The sequence below is a fragment of the Leptodactylus fuscus genome, chromosome 9 (assembly GCF_031893055.1).
Source record: "Leptodactylus fuscus isolate aLepFus1 chromosome 9, aLepFus1.hap2, whole genome shotgun sequence".
Lineage (NCBI taxonomy): Eukaryota > Metazoa > Chordata > Amphibia > Anura > Leptodactylidae > Leptodactylus > Leptodactylus fuscus.
The window spans coordinates 21,569,081-21,590,016 of record NC_134273.1 but is presented as its reverse complement, the minus strand read 5'-3'; the positions used below and the strand labels follow the sequence as shown (position 1 = coordinate 21,590,016).

General features: G+C 45.9%; 1 non-coding gene across 1 annotated transcript; it reads left to right on the top strand.

Annotated features, from left to right (window-relative positions):
• The first annotated feature begins 1,904 nt into the window (after window positions 1-1,904).
• On the top strand, window positions 1,905-1,986 carry TRNAS-CGA (transfer RNA serine (anticodon CGA)). Its single transcript has one exon. It is a non-coding gene; the product is annotated as a tRNA-Ser (tRNA).
• The last annotated feature ends 18,950 nt before the right edge of the window (window positions 1,987-20,936 follow it).

Sequence of the window (20,936 nt, the reverse complement as noted above, 5' to 3'; positions counted from 1 at the left end):
CAGACAACAGTAGTGGTAGTAAGTGCTGATGGAGCAGTAACATAGTCAATGCCACTGGAAAAGACTGTGAGAGGCCAGAGGAGTATAGTCAGGGATAGAGCCAGGGGTCAGAATAAGGAATATAGTAACAAGTACTATACAAACAACTCAAAGGGAAAGACAAAGTCATATCTAGGAAAAAGGTTAAGGTCAAAGTTAGGATCAAATTGGAAGTCAAGAACAGAGTCACAGTGCACATCAGGGATGGAGTCGGGCAATGTAAGTAATACAATGGAATCATTCAATAAGGTTAGATTCTTACATAGTAACATAGTAGATGAGGTTGGATGAAGACACAGGTCCATCAAGTTCAACCTATAATCCTATAATGTTGATACATGGTTTAAATTTTTTTATTTATAACAACAATAATACCAGTAAAACTATATTCACACTACCGTTATTAATGTCCATGGGTGACAGCAACGGACATTAACTGTAGCGGTGTAACTTTAATCATGTTTTTTTTTTTTATAATGGGGTGAACACAGATGGACTCCCAATGGAGGGGGTTCCATCTACGTCTGTCATTTAATGTTCGTTGCTCTAATCCTGTGATGGATAACGCAACGGACATTACATAAGGGTAATGTGAACCTGCTCTAATAGGAATCAAGAACAAGTACTGTACAAATGATGTAATCCTTTACAGAACTTATAGAATGGAAGAAGTTTGGGAAAAGAGGCAAATAAAAATGTTATGATCTATTGTATCTGGATATGTCTCAGGATACTGAGATTTCATTTTTAATTAAAGTACATGGAAAACATATTTGGCATTTACAGTTCGATGCCATGATCACTAGGCCATAACCCAAGTAGGATATGGTCTTACTCTAGTATTACAGTGTCTATGTTTTATTATAATAGTGTTATGGCTCATAACCAGGTAATAACACACCAACCTGCTCTATACTAACTTCATTATATTCCTGCAATTATTGCTGTTGTTTCACTGAAAGCAATGACCTGTGAAAATAAAGGTCGGCCTGTAATGGACCACTTATTATCACACAACAAAACAGTTCCCTGTCGTCCTCAACAGCGGCACAATGTGGGGTATTTCTGCCCCTGTGTGCTGGTAGGACAGGCGGATATTTAATTAGCCAATCAAATGCGTGGCAGGCCCTATAAGAGGGCACAAGAACCTCCCCTCTGCGTGTTTTTTTCTGTCCTGTGTGGACAGAGGACAGGTGGGAGGACTTGTGTCCTCTTTGAGAAGCTCAGCAGGATCACTCACCTCCTGAGCGGTTGTTTTCTTCTTGTCACCTTCTGTGCCCTGCGGGGAGAAGGTGCTTGTTAGCCATGTGTGGCTACCCCCCTCTATCCCCCCTGCCCCCCCTCTCCTCCGCTTCCCCTGCTCCTTGTGACTTACCTGACATTTTGGTGAGAGTCCGGGGACTCCGCATGCCGCCTCTGGTGGCCGCGCGGACTGCCGGCGGGTGGAACCACACTGTTGTGTATCCTGTTCCCCGCCGGCCGCTGTAAGCGCGCACTTCCGGTTTCGCCGGAAGTATCATAGCGCCACGGCAACGGCCTGGCGCTGGCGGCCGCTCACTCAGGGAAGATTCAGGCCTTATTAAAGGCCGGAAAAGACGGGGAGATGTGGGGGTAAGTGCCCGTGTTAAGGGCCTCTTGGTGGGGGGGAATGTATATCTTTGCAGACCCCTGATTACAGGGTTAGTTGTCTGGGCAGGTTGCCTCACCTGCTTTGATTGTGGCTCCGCCCACTTCCAGCCGGCCAGAATTAAGAGGCTGGCTGGCCTGTTGTCAGAGACCTTCCTGCAGTATCTGCTGAAGGCGTGCGATTGTGGTGTTCATTGATCTTGAACTCTTTTCCAGTTTGCAAACTTTATTGGGAACGGGCTGTGATGGCTGAGTGGTTAAGGTTTTGGACTCGAAATCCAATGGGGTCTCCCCGCACAGGTTCAGATCCTGTTCACAGCGCCAGCCCGGCTAGCTCAGTCGGTAGAGCATGAGACTCTTAATCTCAAGGTCGTGGGTTCGAGTCGCACGTTGGGCGCCAAGTCACCTCTCTGTCCGGTCTACAGGACCTGGTAAGAGTTACCCTTTTTTTTTAAAAAGCTGGTATGATGTCATGGTGACAGTGTTGCATGGTCTATTATCTCTCTCTGTAGGATATGTCATCCTCTACTACCCCTCCTGGGGATGGTAGGAGGAAAACCTCTTCCAAGAGGAAACATCTTTCCTGCTCCGATTGCGACACACCGCTCCCTGATGGTAGGTAGCGGCTTGAAAGGTTGTGCCCTGCGGGGTACTACTGGTCCTATAACTTGCCTATTTTCAGGCTATGAGTGGGCCCGTTGTCGCGGGTGCAGAGGTCCTCCACCTGTGGAGCCCTCTCCCAGAGATATGATGGCATGGGTCAAGGAGATGGTGAGTTTGGGCATCGCTTGGGTAAATAGTTTTTCCCTTGCTTGTACTCTCCTTTTTGTTTTGCAGGATGATTCCCTCAAAGGGATCCATTGCACCTTGTCTCAGCTCACCAGGAGACCATGCTCTGAGCTCCGTTCCTCGTCTCCCCCCCCCCCCCTTGTAACACCTGCGGGTGGCAGAGGATGATTCCTCCGAGGACGACTCAGTTATTCCAGCAGAACTGCGTTCCATTATGAACAAACGGGCAGGCTGCTGAAGTCCATCCGGTCTACAGTGGGCCGAGATGTTGACGGGGAAGCCTCCACGTCTGCCTCTGGGGGACATATTGCCTTCCATGCGGACGCCACGCTGACCGACCTTATGGTGCAGCAGTGGAAACAGCCAGAGAAAGGACATTCGCTTTCCAGGATCTTCAAGAGTTTGTTTCCTATTAACACTACCCAGTGGGATTCCTGGGGGCCTCTCCCGAAGGTGGATTTGGCCATAGCAAAGCTGTCCCGCAGAACCCTGGTGCCCTTGGAAGATGGTTCAAATCTTCAGGACCCTCTGGATCGTAGGGCGGGATATAGACTTGGGCGTAGACAGAGATGAGATTCTGGCCTCTATGAAAAGAGTTCATAGGACTGCAGATTATTTGGCGTAATCCTCCTGCCATCAATTTAAAATCTCCGCCAAATCTATGGCGTTGTCTACTGCGGCCCGTAGACCCCTTTGGCTAAAGCCTTGGCGGGCAGATTTTGCGTCTAAAGCAGCACTCTGTGCTCTCCCCTTTGAGCCGGGAAGGGTGTCTGGCCAAAGCTTAGACGCCATTATGGAGGGATTAGCTGAAGGTAGGGGAAGGTCCCTACCTCAAGCATCCAGGGGCAGACGTGCTCCCCCTAGAGGCAGAGGTTCTTCCTCTAATTATAGACGCCCTTCCCAACAACGGCGTTTTAGATATCGCCCTAGGGGAGCTGGTCGTGGCGCTTCCAAGGAGGACACCAAGAGGAAGCCTGAGTTTTGACGTGGGGCAGCTCCCTGTGGCCCCCCTTCCTGTGGGAGGACGTCTTTCCTCCTTTTCTAGAGCATGGTTCACCCATATCCAAGACCCATGGGTGTTGAAGATCATACAACACGGGTATCACATCGACTTTCATCTTCCACCTCCAGATCGGTTCGTTTCCACCCAAACTCTTCCACCTTCTCAGCAGGCCAGTCTAGAAGCCTTGGTTGCCGAATATGTTACCAAGGGCGCCCTGGAGAAGGTACCAGCCTCAGACCTCGGTCTGGGAGTCTACTCCCCCATCTTTCTGGTCCCCAAGTTCACCGGGGGCTGGAGGATGATAATAGATCTGAGGTACCTCAATCGGTTTATCAGGAAGAGGTCATTTCGAATGGAAACCGTGGATTCCGTGGCTGTGTTTCTTCAGCCAGGAGAGGTGATGGTTACCCTCGATTTGAAGGACGCCTATCTACATGTCCCCATTGCTCATTTCCACAGGAAGTTCCTCAGGATTGCCGTCGCTATGGCTGGCCACAGGGAGCACTATCAATTCACAGCTCTGCCATTCGGCATCACATCCGCCCCACTGGTATTCACCAAGGTGATTTCTCCGGTCGCCGCGGCCCTCAGACTTCAGGGTCTTTTCATCGTCCCTTATCTAGACGACTGGCTACTGAAAGCTCAGTCTCCTGCTGCCCTCCTCCAGCAGCTCAACCTTGCCATCAACTTCCTACAGGAGTTAGGATTATCAATTGGGAGAAGTCCGAAATCGTTCCATCCACCCGAAGAAAATTCCTCGGATTTATAGTGGATTCAGAAGCGATGCAGATCTTCCTCTCCAGTCCAAGGAAGGAAAGGATCCAAGCCAGTGCACGATTCCTATTGCGCACTCGGCAGGTAACCATCCGGACCGCCATGAGAGTCCTGGGCCTGATGTCATCCTCGGCCAGGGCGGTGCCTTGGGCTTTATGGCATTTGCATCCCCTGAAGATGGAAGTGTTGAGAACCTGGAACAGGTCTCCACGGGGATTGCACAAGAAGATCTGCCTTTCTCCCGCTACCCGTCTTTCCCTCAGATGGTGGATACACCTGAAAGACGGAAGGTCCACGGTCCCGACAGTGTGGACCCTGTTGACAACAGATGCATCCCAGTGGGGATGGGGAGCCCATTGTCAAGACAAAACTGTACAAGGACGATGGAGATGTCCGGAGCTGGGGTCATCCAATCTCAAGGAACTCAGAGCAGTGTACCTGGCCCTAGTACACTTTGCCCCAGAATTGAAAGGCAAGTCTGTCAAAAACCGGTCAGACAATATGACGGTGGTAGTCTATATAAACAAACAAGGGGGCACCAGGTCACCAACCTTGCTGAGAGAGACGAATCTCATATTTGCCTAGGCGGAGAAGAATCTGGTCCAGTTATCCGCTGTTCACATAAAGGGCTCCCTGAACATAGTAGCGGATCAGCTGAGTCAGGGTATTACCGTATCAGGAGAATGGTCTCTCAATCCAGACGTATTTCAACAGATCGTCCAGAGATGGGGTCTCCCGGAGGTCGATCTTATGGCTACCCGACTCAACGCCAAGGTGGGGACCTTCTGCTCTCTGTACCAGGAGGACAATCCCTTGGCGGTGGATGCCCTGTCCATCCCATGGAGGTTCAGGCTGTTTTACATATTCCCTCCAATTCCAATCATACCGAAGGTATTGATAAAAATAAGACAGGACCAAGCCTCGGGAATAGCCATAATCCCGTTCTGGCCAAAAAGGGCTTGGTTTGCTCAGCTCATACAAATGAGTCAGGGCATATATTGGAGGCTTCCCCCACTCCCAGACCTGGTAACCCAAGGAGAGCTGAGATGCCAGGATCTGAGGAGACTCAACCTGACAGCCTGGAGGTTGACCAGTCCCTATTGAGAAATAGAGGACTGTCACAAGCCGTCTTGAAGACCCTATCCAGCGCCAGAGCAGATTCGACTAACAGGAACTACCGTCGAATAGGTAACATCTTTAATGCCTGGTGTCTGCAGCATCAAGTGGACTCCACCGATCCCCCTACGGAGGCGATCCTGGACTTCCTTCAAGACGGACTAGACAGAGGTCTTGCTGCGGCCACACTCAAGGTACACGTAGCGGCCCTGTCCACCTATCTGGGGAGGCGTTTGTCTCAGGATCCTTTAGTGAGCACCTTTATTAAAGGGGCAACTAGGCTGAGACCGATGGTAAACACCCCTGTCCACCAATGGGACCTTATTCCGGTCCTGAACGCCCTATGTGGCCAGCCATTTGAACCTCTGGAAGAGGTCTCCCTCAAGTCGCTAACCGGCAAAATGGCGCTGCTATTGGCAGTCACACCTGCCAAACGCGTTAGTGAACTACAAGCTTTGTCCGCTGAGGAGCCATATACCACCTTTTTCTCTGACCATGTACAGCTTAGGTTCCTCCCTGGGTTTCGTCCCAAGGTGCCATCTGCTGTAAACAGGAACCAACTGATTTCCCTTCCAGTATTTTTTCTGTTCCCTTCTTCTGCTGAAGAAGAAAGATGGCACAAGCTGGATGTGGTTAGATGCCTGCAGATCTACTTGCAGCGCACTCGCCCCTTTAGGTGGACTGAAAACCTGTTGGTCAGCTACATGGGGAAAAACAAGGGCGCCAAAGCCGCCAAAGCTACAATATCCCGGTGGGTTACCGAGACTATTAGAGTCGCCTATACCGCCCAAGGGCTGTCGGCTCCATCTTTCCTTCATGCCCATTCAACCAGGGCAGTGTCCACTTCACGGGCAGAAAGAAGTGCTTTGTCTGTGGACCAAATATATGCAGCTGCCTCTTGGGCATCTGAATCCACCTTCATTCGGCATTACCGCCTGAAGGACCAAGTGGCAGATTCCACTGCCTTTGCCCAGACCAGTTTAAGTTCGGTCATGGGTTTGTCCCACCCATCTTGGGGACCTGCTTGCTATATCCCCACATTGTGCCGCTGTTGAGGACGACAGGGAACGAGTGATTATGAAGATAATCTTGTTTCCCTTAGTCCTAACAGCGGCACAAGATTTCCCACCCTGGGAATCATATCTTATGTATAAAACTGTATATAAATGTAATGGAGGTACTTTTGTATTTACACGCAGAGGGGAGGTTCTTGTGCCCTCTTATAGGGCCTGCCACGCATTTGATTGGCTAATTAAATATCCGCCTGTCCTACCAGCACACAGGGGCAGAAATACCCCACATTGTGCCGCTGTTAGGACTAAGGGAAACAAGATTATCTTCATAATCACTCGTTGGCAGCTGTGATTGTTGTTGCATAATGTGGTTAAGGCCACAAATGCACAATATGCCGCAAGGTTACTCATTCAACGGCAGGGTCTTGATTATAGGAAATGCATTTGTACATTCTAATGATATTGAGACGACTCTGCTGACTCTATCCTAGTCTACACAGCAAAGATAAGAAATGTCCTGTCAAAGACAAGAAAGGTCAGCCGTAAAATGGTAAGCTTTAAGAGTAAAATAACACAGAATATATCCATTGAACGGCAGGGTCTTGATTATAGGAAATTCTCTGCTGCCTTCTAATGGTAATGAGATGACTCTGCTAACTCTATCCCAATCTACACAGCAAAGCAAAGAAATGTTCTGTCAAAGACAAGAAAGGTTATCCGTAAAGTGGTAAGTTTTAAGAGTAAAATAACACAGAATATATCCATTGAATGACAGGGTCTTGATTATAGGAAATTAACTGTTACCTTCTAATGGTAATGAGATGACTCTGCTGGCTCTATCCCAGTCTACATGGCAAAGCTAAGAAATATTCTGTCAAAGACAAGAAAGGTCAGCCGTAAAATGGTAAGTAATAAGAGTAAAATAACACAGAATAAAGTGTTCCTACAATCATTTGATCTAGATCAAGCGATGTGACTCTTCTCCAGTGGACGTTGGTGGGTAGCATGGCACAAAAAATATTCCACATAAAATGATAAATATCCACACGAATGTCATTGGCCTTTGGAGACATTTATAAAGTGTGATTTTTTTTTTCTATTCTATCGGTAGTTATTAAAATGATCTCCGTCCCATCAGTCTACCTCTCGCATTTACAGCAGTGAATAATATGCAGGTTCGATGACCTCTCGTGTGCAGCGAGAACCTTTGTACCTTGTCCTGTCAGAACGTTAGTACTTACATCAAACCACCGCATCATTATTCTTTTTTATTACTTATAAGCTGCTGTGAGTTCTCCCTGTTGGTCTCAGATCCATCCACAGAAAGGCCCGAGGCCAGATTAACTTACAATTTTGATATGTGGAGACCCGTAACCTACTTTTGTTACTTTTTTATATATGATATTTACTTAGCAGAGCTTATAAATTTATGATGTGTGAAGGAAGTACAATGTAGATTAATTACTGCAGACCGCTCCTCTGTGAGCTGGGGAGCCGGCGGATCAGGCTGCGTGTTGTTTCCGATTTGGCTATGTATATCAGCATTGGTAACTCATTTTCTTGCATGTTCATTTTTTAATTAAGTATTGATCACAGTATATTGACGATCTAAGGATAATGCTCTGTACATTTGGCACCGTCAGTACTGGGTCTTATTGGACCACCAGAGTTCCAGAAGATGATCTGGATATCTGGCCCCAAACATCAACCCGTTTTTATCTTATTGTTACCTAGAAGCCATCCACAAACATTCTAGTAAAGTTGCTTTTGATGGATCCAATGACTTGCGTGAAGACCAAAGACTTGTGGAGGTGCCAACATCTTGGTGGGATAGGTTGCAGCCTTCCAAGGAGTCCAACGCAAGCTAAAACCGGCCCCGACCATGACTTTACGACTCCCAAGCCATTGGTTACAAATGTTACGAAAAACTTGGACAACTGAAAGCTATAAGAATGCTATTGTTATATCGTCTCAGTTTGGTAGACTAATAAAAGACGTGTCCTGTAAACCAGTCAATGAATATTTCATTCAGTCCATCCCATAAGGTGTTAGTTAAAGGATATTCAGTCTTACATCAAGTCCCTCATGTCTGTGTCTCCAGGTCAGACTGCCGTCAAGGTTCTGGTCATCTCTACAGACAATAGTAAGAGCAAGGAAGAAAACCGCGAGCAACCAGTGGGCGCATTAACCACGATGCAATTCATCCGCATACTTCAATCTCTTCAGTAAACTATAGCTTGCACTTTCTTGGCTCCCCATTGTATATTCTCTCTCTAGCAAATATCCACAAACCAAGCAGAGATGGGAGAGATAGGAGCCATTCATAGCGTCACTGCCTGTGTCAGCTTTGTTTGATGTTTGGATTGAAATTACATTTCTGCCCCTTCCATGAATTATATGTCACATATCTCTATCCAATATCCGTATAGGATATAAAATCGTTCCTTTATATTGCATGTATTGTTGGTGTACGTGGACTTGCTGCTCTAGTGACTGATATGGTCTGACAGAGGGCTCCTTGGTTAGGAGATACATTTTGTTTATGGGATAACCAAATCAACGAGCAAAATAGAAGTAAAGGGTTAAAACTGGTTGGTGGTCTCTGGTTGGGGTCGAGATTTAGAACTAGATTATTGTTGGCTGAGCTCACCAATTTATCTTATCCAGTGGCAGATATCAGGAGAAAGAAGGGTCAGGCATTTTGGATTTCAATCCGCAGCTGCTTACTTCTCTCTAGAGATGAGATTCTGGTTTGTAGAATTTGGATTTCCAAAAACTTGGGTTTGGCTGAATTTGAGATTTTTGTGGTTTGCCACTGTTTAATCATTATTATTCTTTGGGGTTTCGACAGACCCCATTGTACACTGCCTAGGTACAAGGTACCGTTCCACCCCTGATATAATTATGAACTGTTCATGACAGGAATTTGCACATATTCTTGAATATATATAATTGAGCTGTAGCCTGTCAAGTGCAGATCATAATTAAAGGTGTGAAGCGATGTCTACCAACGGAAGAGCTACCAGAGGAAGAGATGTTAGTGCCTTCCAGAAGGGGCAAGTCATTGGATTGCATCAGGCCAACAAATCGGCCAAGGAGATAGCCGAAGTAACTGGTATCGGACAGAGAACTGTTCAGCGTATCATACGAGCATGGCGAGATGGTGGAGAACCCCCTTCCAACCGTGGAAAGTGTGGGCGTAAAAATATACTCGAAACTTGAGGTCGTAGGTCCCTAAAGAGACTGGTGAAGAATAACCGCCGTAAAAAAAACACCTTTGAACTCACACACATGTTCAACTCGACAGAGCGACACATTTCGGAGCGAACAATGCGACGAGAACTCAAAGGAATGGGTCTCAACAGTTGTGTTGCCACACGAAAGTCATTGGTGACAGAGACCAACAGACGTCGGCGCCTGTCATTTGCAAGAGACCACAAGGATTGGACCCTAAAGCAGTGGAGAAAGGTCATGTAGTCAGATGCATCACGTTTCACATTGTTCCAGAGTGATGGTCATGTCCGGGTGCGACGAGAAGCACACGAAACACTGGAATGTGCTGGAAAGGAACCTGCGCTGTCACTCACCACCCCCAACGAATCTGCGTAACCTGGGCTCCCTGATACTCGAAAATTGGATCAAAATCCCTGAGTCTACACTACAGAACATTATAGACTCCATGCCGAGACGGATGCGTGCTGTTATTCGTGCTCATGGTGGCCCAACTAAGTATTAACACTCGCAGTGTATAATAAGTGAAGGCCCAGGAGAGGTGTGAAGAAATAATAAACATTGATGGGCCAGTGGCACCTGCCACTCTGTTGTGGGTGTCTTCTGGTCCCCTGGGTGTCATTAGAGGACACGAGGGACTGTTGAGGCATGTGGTATGATGTAATGGTATTGGTGCACTTCAACTGTGTCTCAGCACTGTTGAAGTGACTCAAGAGGCCATAAGAAGCCAAAAGATAACTAAAAACACCCATGAAGGAGCAGTGGATTCTGAAAAAAGAGCCTAGGAGAGGGCTTTTCTGACGTCCTGAGACTGCTAAGGCTCATTTGCAATCGTCTTGACCTTGATGTACCACATGCGACCACTGAGGTCCACCCACAGTCCTCAGAAATCCCTAATGACCCAAGGCGTCACTATGGAGGTCAGAAGAGTGCAGAAGATGAGGAAATGGAGCGAAGAATACTGCGAGGAGCCCTGAAGAGGTGAGGGAAGAGCAGTATCAGTGTTTATTAGTTTTCTGCACCTCCTCTGGCCTCCATTTATTATACTCTGGGGACTCAAGTATAAAAATAACACTGCGCTTTCAGACCAATTGTGAAACGTATCTTGCAAAGTTTGTCCCTCTCACTTATGGAGGGGTGTCAAGAAAATACATATTGGCTGGACGACAGCATAGTAAAGTGTATGGTTTGCCTAACACAGTCGTAGCTGTCAATGTTTGGAGTGCTGGATCTATCTATCTGTCCCATAAAACAGCAGATGAGTCAGGACCATGCACTGGTCTGGAAACCAAGATCAGGATGCTTATGAAAACGTAATCATCTTGGGAACGCACAGAATAAGAATGGAGTCCTTAAAACGCTCAGCTTGTCTCCTCCAGAAATCAGAAACCAACATTGTAATCACACAGCGCCCGGGCCGCCTCTATATCTGAGATGAGAAATGGCAGCTATATTTTACTGGCAGAAAGAAGAGCGAAAACCTCCAGACTGCAATGTAATAAAAGTCAAATATATTACCCCACAAAGCGTAAAACAAGACTGTACATATTGTGCATCACTAAAAATCTCCGTTATTTTATATGCCCCCCTCCTTCCCCTGCTAGACGTCTCTGTGTGATAGAAGACTACGCCGCTCCACATCAAACTTCTTTGTCATCCTTATGGATATATTATATGTTGTGGGAGGGATATTTAAAGGGAACCTCATAATGTTAAACCTGAAGCCTCATCTATGTACGGTATAGTAAATTATTCATAGACAGAGGTGAAAAATGGCTGCCTTGGGGATTGGTGGACTCAAAAACACAACTTCTAGTGCTACAAGAGCAAGAAAATGGGGGGCATTCATGAAAAGCAAAAAATCACAACGCAACTTATACGTATGTTTCAGGACAGCCCCACCATACCTACGTATTAAACAGATGCCTGAGGATTAGAGATGAGCGAGTAGTGTTCGAACGAGTAGGTGTTCGATCGAATACTACGGTATTCGAGATACTCGTACTCGATCGAACACTACTAGCTGTTCGAAGTTTAAGGTTCGATGCAGAACCAGCATTGATTGGCAGAATGCTATACATTCTGCCAAACAACGCTGGTTCTTCTCTTGCCTTTAGAAGTCTTCTCCGTGCAGCGTCCCCGCGGCGTCTTCCGGCTGGAATTCACTCTGCCTAGGCATCCGGCCTAGGCAGAGCCGACTGCGCATGCGCGGGCATGCCCTCGCATGCGCAGTCGGCTCTGCTCAGGCATCAGGCCGGGCCGACGCCGCGGGGGTGCTGCGTCGGGAGGAGACTTCAAGGGGAATCCAGCCCAACCGTCACTCGTGGACTTGGTAAGTATAATTTTATCGAATTTTGCGTACCCCTGAAACGAGCATTCCCCCCCCATAGACTATAATGGGGTTCGATATCCGTTCGAACAGCCGAACAGTGTGCGGCTGTTCGAATCGGATTGCGAACCTTGGACATTTTAGTGTTCGCTCATCTCTACTAAGGATGAATTCACACTGTCACGCTGTCCTGGATACTACAATATACAATAATGATGTCATATCGTTGATCGTGATGATACCTTATCTGCTGCCTTGGCTTGTTTACATCATGAAGAGCGGAGGTCTCCCAAGCACACAAAAATTTGCAATTTCCAATGTTCTATTGAACCAATATGCATTTGTGCCCAACTAGCTGACCCCAATGGACAGAAGCCGAGTGTATGTCAAGAGGGGTAGGAAGGCAAATCTTTGCTCTAGGCTGTAATTCACATATGTGGTATCATCATACATCGGAGAATCAGAAGATTAGATTTTTCTTTAGAACTTTTAAACTTTGGTTCTAGTTTGGTGCCATCCATAAGGATGTCACTATGTTACATTATGACTAGAGATGAGCGAACACTAAAATGTTCGAGGTTCGAAATTCGATTCGAACAGCCGCTCACTGTTCGAGTGTTCGAATGGGTTTCGAACCCCATTATAGTCTATGGGGAACATAAACTCGTTAAGGGGGAAACCCAAATTCGTGTCTGGAGGGTCACCAAGTCCACTATGACACCCCAGGAAATGATACCAACACCCTGGAATGACACTGGGACAGCAGGGGAAGCATGTCTGGGGGCATAAAAGTCACTTTATTTCATGGAAATCCCTGTCAGTTTGCGATTTTCGCAAGCTAACTTTTCCCCATAGAAATGCATTGGCCAGTGCTGATTGGCCAGAGTACGGAACTCGACCAATCAGCGCTGGCTCTGCTGGAGGAGGCGGAGTCTAAGATAGCTCCACACCAGTCTCCATTCAGGTCCGACCTTAGACTCCGCCTCCTCCGGCAGAGCCAGCGCTGATTGGCCGAAGGCTGGCCAATGCATTCCTATGCGAATGCAGACTTAGCAGTGCTGAGTCAGTTTTGCTCAACTACACATCTGATGCACACTCGGCACTGCTACATCAGATGTAGCAATCTGATGTAGCAGAGCCGAGGGTGCACTAGAACCCCTGTGCAAACTCAGTTCACGCTAATAGAATGCATTGGCCAGCGCTGATTGGCCAATGCATTCTATTAGCCCGATGAAGTAGAGCTGAATGTGTGTGCTAAGCACACACATTCAGCACTGCTTCATCAAGCCAATACAATGCATTAGCCAGTGCTGATTGGCCAGAGTACGGAATTCGGCCAATCAGCGCTGGCCAATGCATTCTATTAGCCCGATGAAGTAGAGCTGAATGTGTGTGCTAAGCACACACATTCAGCACTGCTTCATCAAGCCAATACAATGCATTAGCCAGTGCTGATTGGCCAGAGTACGGAATTCGGCCAATCAGCGCTGGCCAATGCATTCTATTAGCCCGATGAAGTAGAGCTGAATGTGTGTGCTAAGCACACACATTCAGCACTGCTTCATCAAGCCAATACAATGCATTAGCCAGTGCTGATTGGCCAGAGTACGGAATTCGGCCAATCAGCGCTGGCTCTGCCGGAGGAGGCGGAGTCTAAGGTCGGACCTGAATGGAGACTGGTGTGGAGCGATCTTAGACTCCGCCTCCTCCAGCAGAGCCAGCGCTGATTGGTCGAGTTCCGTACTCTGGCCAATCAGCGCTGGCCAATGCATTCTATTAGCCCGATGAAGTAGAGCTGAATGTGTGTGCTTAGCACACACATTCAGCTCTACTTCATCAGGCTAATAGAATACATTGGCCAATCAGCGCTGGCCAATGCATTCTATTAGCTTGATGAAGCAGAGTGTGCACAAGGGTTCAAGCGCACCCTCGGCTCTGATGTAGCAGAGCTGAGGGTGCACAAGGGTTCAAGTGCACCCTCGGCTCTCCTACATCAGAGCCGAGGGTGCGCTTGAACCCTTGTGCAGCCTCGGCTCTGCTACATCAGAGCCGAGGGTGCGCTTGAACCCTTGTGCACACTCTGCTTCATCAAGCTAATAGAATGCATTGGCCAGCACTGATTGGCCAGAGTACGGAATTCGGCCAATCAGCGCTGGCCAATGCATCCCTATGGGAAAAAGTTTATCTCACAAAAATCACAATTACACACCCGATAGAGCCCCAAAAAGTTATTTTTAATAACATTCCCCCCTAAATAAAGGTTATCCCTAGCTATCCCTGCCTGTACAGCTATCCCTGTCTCATAGTCACAAAGTTCACATTCTCATATGACCCGGATTTGAAATCCACTATTCGTCTAAAATGGAGGTCACCTGATTTCGGCAGCCAATGACTTTTTCCAATTTTTTTCAATGCCCCCGGTGTCGTAGTTCCTGTCCCACCTCCCCTGCGCTGTTATTGGTGCAAAAAAGGCGCCAGGGAAGGTGGGAGGGGAATCGAATTTTGGCGCACTTTACCACGTGGTGTTCGATTCGATTCGAACATGGCGAACACCCTGATATCCGATCGAACATGTGTTCGATAGAACACTGTTCGCTCATCTCTAATTATGACTAAACACACTATCGACCCTCAGTCCTGAAAGGTCCTTCTAGATCACAAATCTTGCATCCCATTACCAGAATCATTACCGGCCCCCAGCCTATAAATTCTGCTCATAAAGTGTCCACCAATATCTTTGATTTTATGGCATCTCCTTCTGTCTATGACATGGCTGGCTGCACTCACTATAAATTAGAAACAATACCAATTTTGTAAATTGAGTAAATTCCCATTTGACCAGATGACAGACACTTAAAGGCATCATCCCGACAAATAGTTTTATGACAAGTCAGTGAACAACCTTTGATGCTGTTACAAATATTACATTGAAGCTTTTTCTCCACCAGTGGGGAAAATACTTGATGAGAAACAACAACCTGTGGAAAATACTTAGAAAATTTGCAGAAGGCTTCCCACGCTTTTCTCTTCACTGGCTAGAATCCCAGCAGGACCTTGTAACGGGATTTGGGAGGTGTAACTTGACTGTGGACAGGTTTGGAATTAAATCCGATAGAGACCAGACAAAAAGTAATTCCATCATCTGCTGGTATAAATACAGGTCATCTACAATGATCAAAAATTCTGATATTATATTACAGAAGTATATTCCGTTAGAAGCATTGGGGGGAATTTATTATCCCATCCATGCCAGTTTTATGGCACAGATCGGTGTAAATGTGGCTCATCTTTGGTGCACGGTCCCTTCTTGCGCCAAAGGTGCACTGCCTCCCTCATTCTGCACCTTACTTGCCACTTTTTGTAAAAGTGGCCAGAGAAAGGGACAAGGATTCCTCAGCCAAACAAATTTATTGTAACAAATTGCACTGGCATCTAGGGTTGAGTGATTGGGATCAGGAAAGATCGGATCCCGATCGGCAATCAAGCAAATTTCACGATCGGGATTGGCTGGAAAATGATCGAAGAACGGCTCAACCCTATCGGCATCCCGTTGCTGCATTCTGTTCCGGATTAGGCCTGAACGAATGGGCCTAATCGAGAGGGAGTCTTGTGCTGCGGACGCCGCAGCTGAGTCAGCTGCAAAATCCACAGGTAGAAAAGGAATGTCGCTTCTTTTTTCCGCTACTAGCTAAGTCAATGGGAGGCCCTTTTGACAGTAGATTGTGAGGCAGATTCCGCTTCAAAATCCACTGCTAAAAATCTCTGTGTGAACGAGCCCTTAGTAATTCAAGCACATCTTACGCCAGTTGGGGTCTTTATTATGATTGGAGTAGAATATGCCAACTTAATAAATTCCCTCCATTGTCTCTCTCTACGAGAGAAAATGTTGCCTTAGGGAGCACCAAATATTGGCACATGGGATGAACATATTTTTGGTTCATTCATATAGGGCCCTCTTCCACATAAGATGACATCAGGGAAGGTGGAACTCCCATTATAAATTTTGTGATAGGCCCTATGAACTTTGAGTTATTCCGCTGGGAGTTCCAAATAGTCCCAAATCATTGTCTAAACGTGCCCATACCTTCCATATTAATAATGTTGGAAATTGTGTTGCAAAATGAAATACATGGGGTGCACCAGTTATTCCGTATTTGCATTTTGCACCTACTTAGACAATTTGGATATCTGTCATTTTTGGGAACAAAATAATCATGTCTAGGTCCAGGAGCCATAAGGTGAAAGTAGTGCCTACTGGGAAGCCCCATATTTTGTGACTCTGGTACTTTTTCCCACTCAATGACATTGATACATCTTCACCTCTGTGTAAAGGTTGAAGATGACCCAAATGATGCAAACGATCTTCTACAAATCAATGGGTACATTGCTAATCATTGGAAAAAATTTGGTCAGACATTGATTACCAAGAGATCCCATAGAGCTGCGACTACGATCAATAGCAGGCGGCCATAGTGTCTGGATTTATCCAGACAATCAATATGGCCATTGAATCTGTCAAATCTGGGGCTCCAGATATAGGGGCAGCTTCATGTTTTGTCCTCCTAGCTTTTGGGACTGGATACACTATGACAGACGGTTGAGCTATCCAGTTTGGAGTTCTTGAAAATTAAAAAATTAGATTTAATTTTTTTTTTACAAAATTTAACGAAAAAATTGTAAACTGGGTATTTAATCATCTGGTGAACATGAACAACATTAATGGGACTCCAATAATTTACATTACTGTCATAGGATTTTTTACTTTTTTTTTTTATTACAGTATCTTAGATACAAACCAATTTTTTGAAAGCGAGAACAATATCACAATATAACGACAAATACACATCGTATAATACCGGGATATTTCTGTACATCTGAATTGCAGTAGAATTACCTTTCCAGTAAGTCTGTACTTTGACAATGATGGTGCTGCTATATATAAACTCAGACCAGTAGATATCATTCATCTCTTTTATGGTGTCTTTAGGAGAAGGAGATTGTTCATCTCTCCAGAATTGAGCTATTGACATCCTGGTCCTGGTCATCACATGACGGACCAAGGCTTGGTAGACCTTAGGAAAATGCAGAAGGATGCAAGAAAGTCCTGCTAATTTCTATAGAAGTATATAGAGTATATTATTTGTAACTAGCTGTTACCCGCGACTTCGTCTGCGGTGATTGTAGAAGTGGGTAGATACAGGCGCGGGTAAGGTTTTCGTACTGTGCATAAGGGATGGGATATGAAATGTAACTTTGTATCTTGTTTTTTCTGTAATTCAGAGAGTACGTGAGACTTTTGTGTTGAAGTTCATTTGTATTAGAGCTGCTATATATACGGTGTTGTGAGAAACTTTACATAGTGACTTTGGGACAGAAGTATTTGAAGTTAACCCTTTCCCGCTGATGGCATTTTTTGATTTTCGTTTTTGACTCCCCTCCTTCTAAACCCCATAACTTTTTTATTTCTCCGCTCCCAGAGCCATATGAGGTCTTAATTTTTCCTGGAATAATTTTTCTTCCTGATGCCACCATTATTTATTCTATATAATGTACTGGGAAGCAGGGAAAAAATTCAGAATGGGGTGGATTTGAAGAAAAAATGCATTTCTACGACTTTCTTACGGGCTTTGGTTTTACGGCGTTCACTGTGCAACCAAAATTACATGTCCCCTGTATTCTGTGTTTCATTACGATTCCGGGGATACCAAATTTATAAGGTTTTGTTTACATTTTGACCCCTTAAAAAAAATCCAAAACTGTGTTAAAAAATTATTTTTTGAAAAGTTGCCATATTCCGACAGCCGTAACTTTTTTATACGTGCGTGTACAGGGATGCATAGGGCGTCTTTTTTTGTGGGACCGGGTGTACTTTGTAGGTCTACCATTTTCGGGAAATATTATTGCTTTGATCACTTTTTATTCAAATTTTTATCAGAATCAAAACAGTGAAAAAATGGCGGTTTGGCACTTTTGACCATTTTTCCCACTACGGCGTTTACCGAACCGGAAAAATATTTGTATAGCTTTGTAGAGCAGGCGATTTTGGACGTGGGGATACCTAACATGTATGTGTTTCACAGTTTTTAACTACTTTTATATGTGTTCTAGGGAAAGGGGGGTGATTTGAATTTTTAATCCTTTTTATTTATTTTTCTATATTTTTTTTACTTTTTTTAAACTTTTTTTTTGCATTTATTAGACCGCCTAGGGGTATTGACATGGGTGGGCGGTGTCACGGATTGTCAGAGCAGTGGGGGTCGGCAAACATGGCTGCTCCGGAGCGTTAAAGAAAACCTCCTGGAGTATCGTTAAGGTGAGGGGCAAAGTGGTAAAGTATATGTGTATGAGATTGTGTGGGGTTAGGGGCGAGGCTATAGAGGGCAATATGAATTTTGTGGCTTGCTATGGTCCAAAGTGTGTGAGATTGCAGAGATGGTGGTGTGAGTTTGGGTTTTCTGGGGGTCCTGGCACAAACGTATGTGCGCTATTATGACGAAAAGTAGCCTATTGTTTAATCGGGTGTATTAACTATATTTGTGGAAAATTTCAGCCAAATCGGTGGAGCGGTTTTTCCGTGATTGAGGAACAAACATCCGAACATGCAAACATCCAAACACACAAACCCACAAACTCACAAACTTTCACATTTATAATATTAATAGGATATCATGATTAGAGATGAGCGAGTAGTACTCGATCGAGTAGGTATTCCATCGAATACTACAGTATTCGAAATACTCGTACTCGATCGAGTACCACTCGCTGTTCAAATGTAAAAGTTCGATGCAGAACCAGCATTGATTGGCCGAATGCTATACAGTCGGCCAATCAACGCTGGTTCTTCTCTTACCTTTAGAAGTCTTCTCCGTGCAGCTTCCCTGCGGCGTCTTCCGGCTCTGAATTCACTCTGCCAGGCATCGGGCCTGGGCAGAGCCGACTGCGCATGTCTGCTTGTAGTGCGGACATGCACAGTCGGCTCTGCCCAGCCCAATGCCTGGCAGAGTGAATTCAGAGCCTGAAGACGCCGCGGGGACGCTGCAAGGAGAAGACTTCTCGGAGGATCCAGCCCGACCCTCACTCGTGGACTTGGTAAGTGTAATTTGATCGAACGTTGCCTACCCCTGAAACGAGCATTTTCCCCCCATAGACTATAATAGGGCTCGATATTCGATTCGAGTAGTCGAATATTGAGGAGCTACTCGAAACGAATATCGAACCTCGAACATTTTACTGTTCGCTCATCTCTAATCATGATCCCATTGCTATAATTGGATACAATCTCACCATAGATAGAAGAAAGAACCTGGTTTAGAGCCACATCTCTGCATGGTTAGAAATACCACTGAAAAATCGTATTGGGTTTGGGACTATTTATAAAGGATTTTCAAGGAATTTCCAAATGGTTAATACTAGGGACGGTCAATCTGATCTAGACTGAACAAGAATCGACCTGAAATTTGCAAAAGTTTGAAACCATGATAGACTATTATACTCTTAGGACCTCCTCAGACACCAGAGTATACTCAGTGAAGACCCAGGGGAGGTGAGAATAAATCACAGGTCAGTTATACTAACCTTTCTTCCCCCCTCCTGGGCATCCTTGTGGTGTAGGACATTCCTTTGGCATCCTCTTCCAGCCTCTAGATGACATCACATGCCCTGGCATCAAGGTTGTAAATATTGGGGTAGCAGCGGTTGTGGCTGCCACAGCACCCGGGACATTAATGGGCCCGGCAGGCCCCTGATTTTTTATGTTTTTAATAGGCCCTTACCTGCTGGAGTAAAATGATCGGAGGCCCAGGGGAGGTGACGGAGCACCAAAAACACTGAACACTGTTACTTACCTCTCCTGCGCTCCGGCAGTCTGCGAGCCTGTTTGCTGATGTTCCAGATGTTACGTAGGCCAGGCCAGCTTCATTATATGTTACGACGCAGATCTGGCTCAAGTGATATCTGGTCCAACATTGAAGATGGCCGAAAGTAGCAGGGAGTGTGCCAGAGCCAGGGAGAGGTAAGTAACATTGTTTTTTTTATGTTTGTCTTCCCCCCTGGGTCTCTTATTATTATACCCTGGGATCTGAAAAGACCCCACAGTATAATATCTGTTCATGGGTGGTCCACAATAGGGCATAATACTGTGTGCAGGGGCCACTATGGGGCATGATACTGTGTGCGGGGGCCACTATGGGGCATGATACTGTGTGCGGGGGCCACTATGGGGCATAATACTGTGTGCAGGGGCCAGTATGGGGCATAATACTGTGTGCAGGGGACACTATGGGGCATAATACTGTGTGAAGGGGCCACTATGGGGCATAATACTGTGTGCAGGCGCCACTTTATGGTATAATACTGTGTTCAGGGTCCTCTATAGGGCAATAATAGTGTGTAAAGGGGCCACTATAGCACTTAACAGTTTGTAGGGGCCACTATTGGGCATAATAGTGTGTACAGGAATGCGGTGTGTGCGGAGAAGGGTTAGGGAGGGGGTTGGGGGCCTCATGTCAAATGTTCACTAGGGGCCCATCCATTCCTAGTTATCCCATTGCCTAGCATCACCTGTGGGGCCTGGATAAAAATGTCAGCCATAGGCCAGGGATGCTCTAAGGATGCCCAGGTGAGAAGATACAAGCCAGCAGACACAGATGGAGCAGAGCTGAGACTGTTAGTGTAGCAGTGAAGAGTCCATAGCATATTCTATAGTTTTCCTATCTCATGAAACGTTTAACTGACAAATCCAGCTCTGCTACATCTCCATATTTCGATACAAACTCTCAGAATTCTTTCTGTGCCTTGCCTTAAAATAACATGACTTGTACTACTATAGATAGACAGGTAAGTGGTAATGGTAAGAAAGCAATGCAACAATCTTCCCTCTGTAATGACTCGTTCTAGGAAAATCTGCTTTGTGTGAAAGAGATCTCAGAATATTCCTCTGTACAACCTGACGGCAAAATTGTGCATAGAATATCTGTATATGGTAATGATAAGATCAGAGTAAAATGCCAGATAGACG